This window comes from Pseudoliparis swirei, chromosome 10 (genome assembly GCF_029220125.1).
Source record: "Pseudoliparis swirei isolate HS2019 ecotype Mariana Trench chromosome 10, NWPU_hadal_v1, whole genome shotgun sequence".
Lineage (NCBI taxonomy): Eukaryota > Metazoa > Chordata > Actinopteri > Perciformes > Liparidae > Pseudoliparis > Pseudoliparis swirei.
In genome coordinates, this window is record NC_079397.1 from 14,410,017 (window position 1) to 14,423,617 (window position 13,601).

Below are 13,601 nucleotides of genomic sequence, written 5' to 3' on the forward strand. Positions count from 1 at the left end.
CATTCTTTATCTCTGTTATGTACACACAGAAACAGGACGACAGAATGCCAAGAACATGTAAAACAGTTATAGAATGAATGCTGTGTTTTTTTTTTTTCACATTTCTTGACATTGTGTCATTTTTGAGGCTGTAGTGAAACGTATTTCATTATTTGACAGCACATTATAAGATACTTGGTGCTCTTGCTGTCTTCACACCCGTTTCTCTGTACTGTACACCCCGTGCCAGGCGACAAGCTCTAGAGGGTCTTCATCAGGAATGTCAGTGAGGTGATCTCCATGTGCTCCAACAAGAGGGATGTCTGTCCTCACAATGCTGTGGCCGTACTTCAGTCAAACTAGTAATGCACTTCTATTAACCCTCCTATTACCCTTGGGGTCAATTTGACCCCATTCAATGTTTAACGTCTCTAAAAAATAATGATTGACATCATGTTTTTTGCTTCATATTTCATGACTTTTCCTAATTTATTGGGGACAACTGGGAAAACATCAAATTCACATGATGATATGTTTTCAATGTCCTGAACACAACTTGTACGCATCGGTCAATTTGACCCCAGGCTGTTTTTCACTGTGTAAAACATATAAGAAATATCAACATTTCTGTTGTTCATAGAGGACTCTTTTTGTTGCAGAAACCCAGCCCTCTGCACTCACCCTTCTTCCTGCATCAAAATGGAGAAGAAGGAGGATGGGGGGAGGAGAGAGGGAGGAGAGGACCAGGCTATCTGTCTCTGACCTCCAGGAGTCCAGCAACCCGAGATCCTCAATGAAATATTTAAAGCTTCTGTTTTATCCGCAGTGCGTTGGTCAAGACTAACGGCGGGCCTCCATGACGTAATGCCAGTTGTCTGATTGGTCCACACTCAGCAGGCTGGTCAGGTGACCTGGGCCGTTATGGCCTTTTAAGGCATTACGATGCCCGAAGCTCCACATTAGGCCCATGAGCTGTCTGCTGCGAGTTATGATCAATTACTGTTTGCTGCGGTATTTTCTCTAAGCTTTTAGCAGTAAGTCTGCCATGTGCATATTATTTAATAAAAGGCTCCAGCAGCTCAAGTTATACTCATCGATAGAAAATGGTCTGTTTAACTGTTGATATTTCCCATGATGCCTTGGCCTCAGCAGGTCCATGCGGTGGATCATTGTAAAACATGTTGGTCGTGTAATATACGACTATATAAAGATACAGACAATAAAAAAGTGGATTTAGTTTCTTCCCTTTCTTCTGTTCCCCGACTAATTCCCTTCTTTTCCAATCCCCCAACATGCCTTGCTGCTGGTGAGCTGGCAGCCCGTCAACCAATCTGGGGGGAGCCATCACTGAGATGCGGGCCGTGTGTTGGGTGCACGGCAGTGGGCTCTCTCAGGTTACAAGCTCCACTTCACTGGCGGGGGGGGCGTTACGATGATCCCAGGGTCTTTACTAATAGATGACCCACTGATGAACATGCCCCCCCCCCCACACACACACACACACACACACACCAGCACAACCCCTCCACTCCTTTGCTGCATGGAGCAGACGGCAGAGAGACAGACCCAGAGATGAGAGAGATGGAGTACAAAGAACAGCTTTTAAAATTAAACAAATATTAAAATGTCAAGAACATTTAGTTTGAGCAGATCTGCTTCCCCCCCCTCCTCCAATATTAATTAAGCGACCCCCACCAAACACTGCCAGTTTTTTCAGATGTGTATTATTGTTGCCCTTATTTCATGACCTTATTTTTCCTGTCATCTTTGCATGTTTTATTTCCCAGAGTAATGATTCTGCACGTGCCGAGTGCAGTAAATAATCCCCTGCATGTCAGTAATCCTCTGCAGAAGTAACGCCGCCGCTTGGAGCTAAATTGTAAATTTCATATCAGGAGAGAATTGATGAGCATTATCTCGTTTGATTTAATGATGAGAACATGTTTTAACTGTATATCCCAATATTTAGAATAAATGACAACTGGCCCAATCTTTTAAATGTGTGTATCCGACGTGACCGTGAGTCCAACTATATTATTCACCACGTCGTTATTAAGTTCCGTGAGTTAACTCATCTTTTCCAACATTTGTTTTAACTATTTTTTAAAATATATTTATGATGAAATGAACCGCCTCTTAGCCTAATATTATTTATCTGACGCCCTGCCGTATAATCCCCAATAACATGATCTATATTGTTGCCATTTACTGTTGTTCTTTTGGAGCAGCAGACTGAATCCCTCCGCATTATTATTTCATCCCACGTCCTGTATCACATGGACCCGGATCGCTTCGCGGGAGACGTGACGGGTGCACGGCGGCACAAACGCACCGCATCCACCTGATCCCTCCGCTGGCACCTGTTTCTTCTGGCTCCGACGCGACGGCAATCCAACCAAATGAGTGTTTTAAATATTCATCGAGGGGCTCCTCATCTCCCATACACGCCGGGCCTCTCGCACAGATGATCCGCGGCTCCTCTTTCAGCTTTTCCAGCTGGACACCACGTCAAGGCACTGGAGAGGCTTTTGGTTCTGCGGCCCCTTCACGCCGAGCAGCAGCGGCGAGTCACCGCGGATTGATTTCACTCTGAAAGGAGCGTAACACAACCCAGCCCCATCACCTCTAAATATTAGACGAGTGTTGTCCACCTAGTTATCTGTCTAATTATCAACAGCAGGTAAATGGACTCTGGCTGGCCATCGTAGAGGAGCTGGCCCTCATATATGAGGCCTCCACAAGTGAACAAGCGGCATACTCCGGGCTCCCTCAGGGTTGCTGCTCTCACCTGGAGAAGAGGAGCCACTCCGAGAGGCCCTAGGGCCCAGAAGAGCTGCTGACACCAGGACCCGGGCCTCCATCGGGCCTCCATCGGGCCTCCATCAGGCCAATGTCAGGTTGTATGGCTTAGACTGGAAGGGTTTTTAGAGACGGCAACATATAACAGAGGGGATAACTAAATAGTAAAATATTCCCACTTTAATGTTATATCAAAGGTATTTTTCCTGCTTTCCTCAGACAATACATGCATATGCAATATGCGTGGAGTGTATCCACTATAGTGCACGCTTTTAAATGCAGTATTTGATCATCATTAGCCATCTGGACGTGGTCATTTGATCCTGCAGCATCTATAGACTCAAGGACTGCAGCCTCACCAGCATCAGCCGACTACAACTAATCCCGGGATGGGGGGCTGGCCGGCTCCGCGAACATCTGATCAGATGTGTGCTCGGTTTCATGTCTATCAGTTTTACGGTGGAGCCTTTTTGTTCTGCACAAATCTCAGAGGTTCATATTCTCCAAACAGTCATTTGCATGCTTGTCTTTCTCTTTCCATACAGACAACGGCTGCTGCTGCTAACCTCTGGCCTCCTTTTTGCTGCCTGGAAAGGCCTTTAATTAAGGAAGAAGAGAAAGGGTAGGCATTAGGCCCGTGTGAAACATTGTTATCTTAAGTTTGAATTTAGAAACAATTATATATACATATCTATAAATCTCTCTCTCTCTCTCTCTCTCTCTATATATATATATATATATATATATATATATATATATATATATATATACATATATACATATATACACATATATATATATATATAATAGAGATGGGAATAGCATAACAAATATTTTATTTTTTATAATTTAACTGGCCAAATAAATTGTAACACACATATCAATAGATCGCTCTGGATGTCCCAACCGAGAGAAACAACGTGTCTCTGTCTTTTCTCGGGTCGGGACATTCTAAAATGGGGGTTGGTCCAAATAATTCATCAGGAAATCATTTAATCCGGAGAGACAAAACCAATCCCCACCGCTCAGGCTGCAGCAGGGCTATAACACCGCCACTTTTAAGGTGACCCCGCCTTCGGGGAGATCCACTTTAAAACGACTGCGCTCCGGAGGCCCCGGTACTCGAGGCCGTGAAGGCAGCAGAACAACTGAGGCAAGTGCATTTGGATTATGGCTTTGGTGCTTGTAAATATGTCTTTTTTTCTGCCTCGTGGAGGAAAGAGTGGATAGGAAGCTGTTTGGTCGCGTTTCTAGTAAAACGACCACTGTTATGAACACTAGTACCATAAATAGAGGCTGGACACTTTTTTACGCACAGAAATGTAAAAACAAATTAAAGTTAAAAAAATATATATATATCCGAAATTATATAAATTCCCATGTCGGTAATGTATCCGTTAAACGCGGCATATGAAACCAGTTGCCCATGTTTAGAGGCTCTGTAGCCCGACAGGCTGTCTTGCGTGTGACCTGCGCCTTTGTGTGCCTGCGCCTTTAAAAAGGTGCACGGAGCTCCTTTTTTCTGCCAGTGTGCAGTTTGGACGCGCAGGTAAAAAGGGAGGAGGTTGGGTTTTGGAGAGAGAGAGAGAGAGAGAGAGGAGAGAGGAGAGGAGAGGACAGGAGCGCAGGGCTCACACTGACATTTGATACTCAGGAAGTTCAGAGCGCCGCTTGGATTTCTTTTGTTTCGTTGTGCTTGTGGCGTCGCGCGGCGGGCAGCGCGGACCGGAGGCTCCAGTTGCCTCAACACGACCTCACTAGTGCGCCTCTTCCAGTGGTCGTGATCAGGTAAGGACTGAAAGGTCTGATGGGTTCTGCTCCAATGCACTTTGTAGCTTCAGGTGTGACGCACAGCGATGGACTCGGAGGAAGGTAGGAACATTTGTACAGTTTCACTCCAGTTAGGATATTAATAATAGTTTAGAAACGGATCACTCATAGGAGGGGGGAACAAGAAGAAAGCAGCTCGACGACAAAAATCAGAAAGATGTTGCGTTGGTTATCACTCGATGCCTCAGCTCATTTATAGTGAAAGGAATGTCTCATGGAGGTGTAGGTTTGGGGATTGAGACGATTTAAAATCAGAAAAAGCCATAAGTGCAAAAGACAATAATCAAATTGAATGCGGTGGAGTTTTACCGGCTTCACGAGCAGGTTGAATTGGTTCGGAATTAAAAGAAAAGGAACATAATTCCAGTGTAACGAAATTAAATTGCCCGCCATTTAAACTGTTAAATTAACAGCCTTGTTGCTGTTGAATAAATGTTATTTCTGATAATACCTGAGATTGTCGGTAGGTCTTAATCACGTTGCACCTGCTTCTTATTTCCAACTGTAACAGAGACCGAAGGCCTGAACCTGATCATAAGCATTAATACTGCGTGTTATATCCGGTCACTTTTCATGCACATCGACAGCACGATATGGATTATAGAAAAAGATTATATGAGGAAAAAACACAGCAATCAAATGTGTGCTTAATTCTGATTTAACTGCGATTAAACTGTAGTTTCTTATAGAATAAGAATATTGCCTAAATTAAAAGTTTAAAAAAAGCAAGTAGTTTAAATAAAATGAGAATAACATATATTTTTCATACGATTTTCGCCTGAGGCCGAGCCTTTTATTTAAACATGCCGTGAACAATGCTGCAGGCTGCATGATTGACAGGCTATTTGAGTCCTGGAGGACTTAGAGGAGGCTAAATCCTCCCGAAATAACCGTGAAGTTGAGGACTTTAGTCCCGATTCAGACAAATGCGATTAAGTGCAGGGGCTTTGGATCTGGAGTTAAAGTAACGATGGCGGAGACAAAAGGCTCCCCGCTGCCTCGCACTGTGCACATTCCCGTCAGAGAAAGCATCTTAATCAATTCACAAGTTGCTTAATAGTGAGGAGAACAATATCCATAAAGATCATAGATACATGACGTGTCACTATTATCTTACATTTTTCATATACTGCATCTTCTGATTGCATATTTAAACAGAATCCGTTTTCATTGCATTATAGTAATACTATTATTAAGGAGTAACCTGTAGGAAATAAGGAACTGTTGACAGGGTGTAGAAAACCTACACATTTATTTTAAATATGCACGTCTAAATCATCCCCATGATAAAAAAGGGCGGTTCCGATAATGATATGGGCTAATGTAGACGGGCTGTGTATTTTAACAGCTGGCCTCGATGACACAATATGTCTGTTAACCAGATCACTTTCCAATTTTTTTTTATATTTACATACAAATTAAGTATACGCATAAAAGGTCTATATAGACACACATACTTTGAAATAATGCTAATATAATGAATAATAAAAACGAACTAAAATCAGTTCAGTAATCTGTAAAGTGGTATGCAACGCATTTAGTTATTCATCTATATTCCTGCCAAGGTTTACGGAGACTCTTGTGTAATAATACATCCAAAAACTCTCATGCAGCTCCATTATTACCTGATTAATGTGTATGGAACAACTAACCAGAGCAAACCTGAAAGGACACAGCTTCTTTTTGACTTGGCTTTTTAGTGATATTGATTTCTCCAGGAAATGGCAACGTGAGTCTTGCTCAGGGAGCCATTTGGGCGTCTGAGGAATCACTTAGTACATGGTTTGATCACAGGAATCAATGGAGGCCCGCGCACTGCGGGGCCCGGGGCGAGGGAGCTAATGGCTGAAGCAAGGGTGGGGCGTCCGAGGGCGGTGAGCCTCTCCGATTCGGATTATCTGCAGCGCAGCGATGCTTGTGACGACACATCCAAGGTCAAGCGATGGACTGAAGGTTATCATTCGGCTGCAGTATCGTGGAGCGTCATTCGTTCGGCCTTCATGATCACACTGAGCCGTTTATGTCGAGGCAAACTGAGGGAGAAAGCGGCATTTCAATGATCTGCTGCGATGTCCACGTTTGACTCTGATGCATTTTCTGGGATTTTGAACTTTACATCGATGAGAGGAAAACTCCAACTGGCTTGCTGGAAGTCACTAAGACATCGTGACAAACCCCAACATATATATTCATAGGTCAGACAACACGGACCTGTTAGCGAGCTGTTTACTCGACTATTAGAGGGATTTATTTATTTTCAAAAGCTTGTTATAGATTACACATAGCTAGTTGTGCCACAACAGAACACAAAAGAAGGATTCACTTTGTACAATTAGGATGCATAAACTATTCTGTCTTTAATACGTACTCTGAAAAAATATATTTTTAACACATTTCCACCAACGAATAGAAATGATGGGGCAATGTTACAATGCTAATCTACAGAGGTAATTAGGGGGTCAAGTTTAGGGTGTCACCCTTTGGACAAGTTGGGGGGGGGGGGGCAGAGCCAGAACTAAAGAGATTACCTATAAACCACAAGGGCCCTCTTTGTACCAGCCGCATGTCGTCTCACACGGTTTGTTTCTCCATCGCGTCCGGACAAAATAGCACAAATTAATATGGATTATTTTTGACATCGATGTCATCGGTTCCATTGAGCCGCGTTGTTTGATTCACACACGTCTAAAAAAAGACAGAGAAGCGTGCGGCGTCTGGATGTAGGATGTGTGCGCGAGATCTCGCCATTCAGACTTTGACCGCAATTACTAATAATTGTAGCACGCGGTAGTTCCAACTGTCACCCTCCACCTCTAGAAATCTAAACACGGCCATGCAGGCGATTTATCAGTGAGCGTTTTAAGATGAGGATGTTTGGACCGGCGTGTATTCAGTCGTCCACGTTGAGGCCCGAGCAGTCTTTGACCCGTCACTAACGCTGCAGCGCGTCACCTTTGACCTCTGAAGGCTGCTGCTCATCCTGTTTCACCTCTCTGTCCCTCCTTCTCTCACTGTCTCTCTCCAGGCGGTTGTTTCTGAGGGTCGGCGGTCTAGTTCTGCGTGGCTTTGCTCCGCTGGGCCCGGCCGGCCTCGGTGTCGGGGGTGATAAACGACTCCTGTTCTGTGTATGGCACTGGTAGAATTCACTGTGAGAGCTCACTATCAGTGAATTACCATAGGGCCATAAACAGAGCAGAGAAAGAACCACTTTGATGACGCCCGTCCATATAGCGGCTCACTGTCCGCGGCTCTCCTCCTGTGCTTGTGGGCGGGGCTTGTGGATTGTGATGTAATGACTCCGGCTTGCGTTTGGACGCAGCCACTCCTCTTCTTTGCCCATTTTGGCACTAGCACATTTTTGCTTCTGTCTATATACTTTGAGCAATTATGTGTAGTGCCAATATAGGACGAGACAGACTTTCATCGCTTTTGGATCCTCGTGCATTGCAATCTCCTCTGCATTAGCAGGTGTCTCGGTTCAGAATGGCTCACAACTGACCTCTGAATTCTCCTCGCTGTCCCATGTAAGGCATCCTCTCCTTCCAGTTATCCCTGCATGTACATTTGGTCCTCATTACCCGACTGTGCAAAAAACCTTCAGTGGATGTGGAGCCATATTTTTGAAGACATCCTCTCAGCACAAGTGGGCTTAAAATGTCATCAAACAATGTGTTCATGTCCCCCTTGTTCCCGTCCCTTTGTTTATTAAAGGTAACTTCGCTCTGCTGAACAATTCAGATTCATGTCATCTCATTTGAGCGAATTCCTCGCGTCAATTTGAATCACTCTACATCCTGAGAATCCATGTTTGGGGTCTGACGATGCCCAGCGGCTCTCTGGTGGTGTTTGGCAATGGTAGAACTCACACTGGTGGGGTAGCTGGTTCCGGTGGTTCTAGACTTGCCAACTACTGCCTGAGAGCGACCAGCAGCTGAAAAACAGACGAAAAACCAGCCTCCCATTCCAAAGTGGAGAAACATCCTTAGGCTATTTTAGTCAGTGAGTGAGTGGCTGATGGTGGCGCAGGGTGGGGTGAGACTTTGTTCCTCCCCTGCGCACCCCGGTCTCAAAGCTCCAGTGTCTCTTTGAAGGACAGCCTGCACAGCGGTCAGGGCACAGAATGTACCGGAGCCCGGATGAGGACAACCCAGAGAAAAGCAGTCGCTGTTCGCCTTTGACAATTTACAAAAGAAGAGATGCCGAAGGCGAGATATGGAGAGAAATATGGAACGATGTTTGAGCTTTAAGACGATGTCGATTTTATGAATGACTGCAACTGATGGAAAAAACCCAAAAGACATGTATTTAGTAAAACCTGCATAAATCTGATATATATTTGGTGTCTGTCTGTAATATGTTGATAGAAATAGGCTGCAGAAGATATTGGCTAGCCTGAAAAACATGAAAGGAAATAAGACCTGCAGTCAAAAATCAATTTAAGTGTTTCTTGAAACAAGAGTTTTCAATGCAATCAATGCAAAAACTCTCAGCAGCTCCCCAAATCCCTCAGACATCGACCCCCGGACCAACACATCAGTGTTCAAGTTAACACAATGACTCAATCACACAATGACAGAAAATGACTTGTGAACTAGTTTTAATGATCAATGAAGTGAGAATGAGAACCATAATACGAGAACCATTTTTTTTGTTGCAGGTTGTCAAATGTGTTATTTTACTGTCATTTCAATAACTTTGGGTTTTGGACTGTTGGTCGGACAAATTGGACCCCGGACACCAATTTGACCACAAACCAATTTTTCCCCAATATAGGATAGTTCATGTATTAAAAAAAAAAAAGAAGTAATCATAAAGGAAGATTATCATTAGTTTCATCCCCACATGCATTTAACCCTCCTGTTACCTTCACATTTACTAACATATTTTACCCTCGGGGTCAATTTGACCCCAGCAATTAAAACCTCCAGAAAATTATTAGAATTAATATTGTTTCCCAAGTTTAAGTGTGAGGTACTTTATGTTTGTTTGTTGACTACCTAAATAGCCCTTAAAATATATAAAAAAAGTTGATATTTCTTATATGTTTGACACAGTGAAAAACAGCCTGGGGTCAAATTGACCCCAAAGAACACCGACGTTAAACATTGAATGGGGTCAAATTGACCCTAAAGGTAACAGGAGGGTAAAGGGAAGGCTGCGATGGCTTGTCGTTTTCCTCCATGGTGATTATGTTTCCACGATAATGGACTCCTCTGTTCTGTCGTTCTTGGATTCAGGTTTGACGAGCGGGGTCGGATAAAGCGAGTCCAGCTCCGCAGCGCGAGGGACTCACTGGTTCAGCTGCTCTGCCTTCAGCCGGCCGCCGGGGGCTTCCTCTCTTAGCTCCGTGGCATAAATGGCAAACCGTGCGGTGTCATCTTACCCTTCTCTTTCAATGCAGCCTTTTTTTTTACCCTCCTCCCTTCGCCAACCCAACAGATGTTGGTTTTGTTGCAGTCCATTGATGGTATGGCTCGGAAAAGCTGCTACTGTACGCACTGAGCTCCGTATATCTGGGTCAGGGTCTGTCGATGTAGGTGACCGGGGGATCTGGGGATTAAAACCTCTTCATCTGCCTTTGCATAAATCCTACTTTATAGCCCACACTTCAGCTTTAGCCAATATGATTTGCATTGTTACTCGTTTGCCTGCAGGCTAGCTTTCTTTATTTGATCTGTGTGGATGTCGTCATCGGACCTGTGCAGTGGCCAATAAAACAGGAGGAGAGTGGGTAAGTGCTGAGCTCGTGGCGGTGGTACACCGACTAGCTCAAGCTGTCGTTCACAGGACAACTGACTCCCGTTAGCTGTGTGTGTCTCATGTTACAGAACATATCACGCACATATGTAAAGTGTGTATGTAGCCACACAGTCTGGGCTCGACACAAAGGAACTGTTTGTTCTCTGTGTGTGTGTGTGTGTGTGTGTGTGTGCGCACCTGTTGATGTTCTCTCTTAAATGATGGATGTTTTTTTTTTATCATACAAATTATTTTCTGTGATGCAAATAAACACATAAAAGACCGATCCGTGTGTCGGACTCCCTCTAACGATCTCCTCTGCAGCAGAGTGCATTGTGGGATCAAGCCCTTGTCAATGCAGGCCTTCTCCAGATGGGCCGAGCGGCTCAGGTTACACCGCATTTTTCAGTGCCCCCCTCTATCCCACAGCCCCCCTGGCCCCTTTTCCCATCTCTCTCTCTCTCTCTCTCTTTATCTCTCACACACGCGCACACACACAGACACACACCGAGTTTCCCTGGTGGGTAGTGGGGCTGAGACAGTGCTTTGCCTGTGTTCTAATGCAGGCTACAGAGCATTAGTGAAATGAGATTATCGCCGTTCTTACGCAGCGTCTGGGCTGGAGGTGGACAGAGGTGTGAGTCGTGAAGGTGAGCACGCCATTATTAGACCATCAGACTCCATTATGGGGAAGACGCTTCATCAGCATGTCTGCCGACGCTCAGGCTTCAGGGGAAACTCTCCATTAGGCCCGGCGATCGATGGGCCCTCAGATGGATTCTTCTTTTGTTTTAAGACAGATATTATGTTACAGCATTTTCACCGATCTTCTCAGGCCAGACGGGTCCACATTTATTCTGTGAATGGTTAAGACGGCGGCCTTTAGGTGTTGTGACCCGACCCTATATGCTCAGGACGAGGGGTAGAAGATTATCTCTTGTCAGAGCAAGTGTGGGTTTGGATTGTGAGCAGTTTGCACATATGTGTGTGTGTGTGTGTGTGTGTGTCCGGGATGCACGTATTAAGAAACGATAAGTGGAGATTAAAGCTCTGCCCTAGACTCCAGGCAACAAGGATGGCCGAGCCCTCCCCCCTCGGCCTGCGGTGCCCCCTGCGGAGCCACTGAAGCCCCGGCTGCAGGCTCGCCCCCCCGGCTGAGGAGAATCAATAGCGCTGCCTTCTCTCTGCCCGGCGATCTCCCACCACTAAACAAATTGCCCCCAGGACAGAGCGCGAGCACTCACCCGGATGGTTTTAAAGACATTCATTCAGGCTCAAAGTCCGTCAGATGGATCTGATGATTGGAAGAGTGCACGGTGATGTAACCGGTAACACGTTCACACGCAATGCAGCACAGGCTCTTTCTTTGTAAAGCATTGCTCTGAGGCCAAGATGGGGGCCAGTGCGGGCGCAGTAACCGACAAAAATGCGTTGACCCAACATGATTCCAGTCATTGTTGTCTTGGGTCACACTTCTTTAATTTCTTAATGGCATTCTTAAAGAATATATCTTTAAGAGATAAAATATACGGCGTATTCGGCATCGAATAATGATTAGATGGTCTGTTTAAGATTACTTTTCATACAAAGAATGGTTAAGTTGAATTTATTGCTATATTTTTCTTGGATTTTTGAACAATATACATTTATTTGGGGTTTTAGCCAATTTTCCAAAATATAAGCAGAAAGTCAGAGCGATGCAAAATATGTATCAAGCGTTGGATCTGAGGTAATAGGTTCTAGTCCAGTTTAATTGTCAAATACTATACTGCAGAAGCCGCTATTAACTAATACATCGTTAATATATCGTTGTCTTGCTTAACTCATTTAGTTTAGATGATGGTTATTTTAGTTCATATTTTGGAATGAATAAAACAAAGCAGGGTCATTTCATACAGTTATATCAAAATACAAATGTATTCAAATGCACACTAACTATACTATGACTTTAACATCTATAATAACTGTTGAAGTCCCCATCTTCGCAGTTCTGGCCTTTTATGAACCTTTGAACCATTTCATAACAAAGTTATGTTCAGCTTTAATGGTAAAGTTAAGGTTTGGATGCACTGTGCCTAAGTGTAGCTGAGTGGATGGCGGCGATGGAGGAGGGAGAGGCTGAGGTAGCATGAGGTGTCGGCCTTATTCCAAGAGAGCACACTAATAAGGCCTTCTTAATCTGCAGTGACAGTTTGATGCGCATGCGTGCCACACACCTGCAACGACTTACACAACTAGAAAATGCATTTCCTGCTGAAAATGCGTTGGAATGCTAACCCACACACACCCATTGAAAACTCCAGGAGGAGAGGAAAAACACATAAAACTAAAACGGGGACAGTTAAATAACTATAAGAGCTCGGAAAAGAAGCTGAATGATAAAGTTAGAGCGAACACTTCTGTCAACATTTTAAAGGTGGAATTGTCTCTTTAGCTGAATGTATGCCGATATTGTAAGCTTTTAAAGTTGAACATGTTTAAGCGGATTTGAAGATTTCCACCATTGGATCCCATTCATTATTTATTCCATAAAACAATTAATCATTTGAAAATTTGAATAGATAACAAATATTTGAAAATATACAGTAATAGGTGAAGCCTATGTGAACATTAAAAAAAACAAATGATTGATTTAGCTGAAAGTATGAAGATCTTAGAAGCTTTTAAAGTTGAAGACTTTCTCCATTGTGCATTCCAACTAATTAACATGAGCATGTCTTTGGGAGGAAGCTGGAGAGGGAACCCACGCTGCCAAGGGGAGAACATGCAAACTCCACACTGAGGGACCACCACGACCGGGAATTGAACCCGGTACACCACCGTGCACCCCCACCCATCTAACCTAAACAACTAACATGAGCATGTCTTTGGACTGTGGGAGGAAGCTGGAGAGGGAACCGACGCTGCCAAGGGGAGAACATGCAAACTCCACACAGAAGGAACCCACGGCCCTCTTGCTGTGAGGCGACAGTGCTAGGCACTACACCACCGTGCAGCCCCACCCATCTAACCGAAACAAATCTAATAATAGAAAGAATTCCTACATTTTGTGTTACACCCATTAAATATAAATATGTTCATTTGTGTAATTAATTTAATTAAATGTATCAAACCATCTTTAAATGTGTCATCTCTCAGCAGGGCTTGAATCGTTCTTTGAGTGCTGTAACTGGAAAAATATATTGGATCAGATATTGGATCAATATCACTGTAAAGTAATACAAATTAATAAAGTTATGAAAAATAATAAAAGA

General features: G+C 44.0%; 1 long non-coding RNA gene across 1 annotated transcript; it reads left to right on the forward strand.

Moving 5' to 3' along the window:
* Positions 1-4,437: 4,437 nt before the first annotated feature.
* LOC130200929 (uncharacterized) lies at positions 4,438-10,633 on the forward strand. The gene is made up of 2 exons (XR_008833094.1): positions 4,438-4,566; positions 9,846-10,633. It is a non-coding gene; the product is annotated as an uncharacterized LOC130200929 (long non-coding RNA).
* The last annotated feature ends 2,968 nt before the right edge of the window (positions 10,634-13,601 follow it).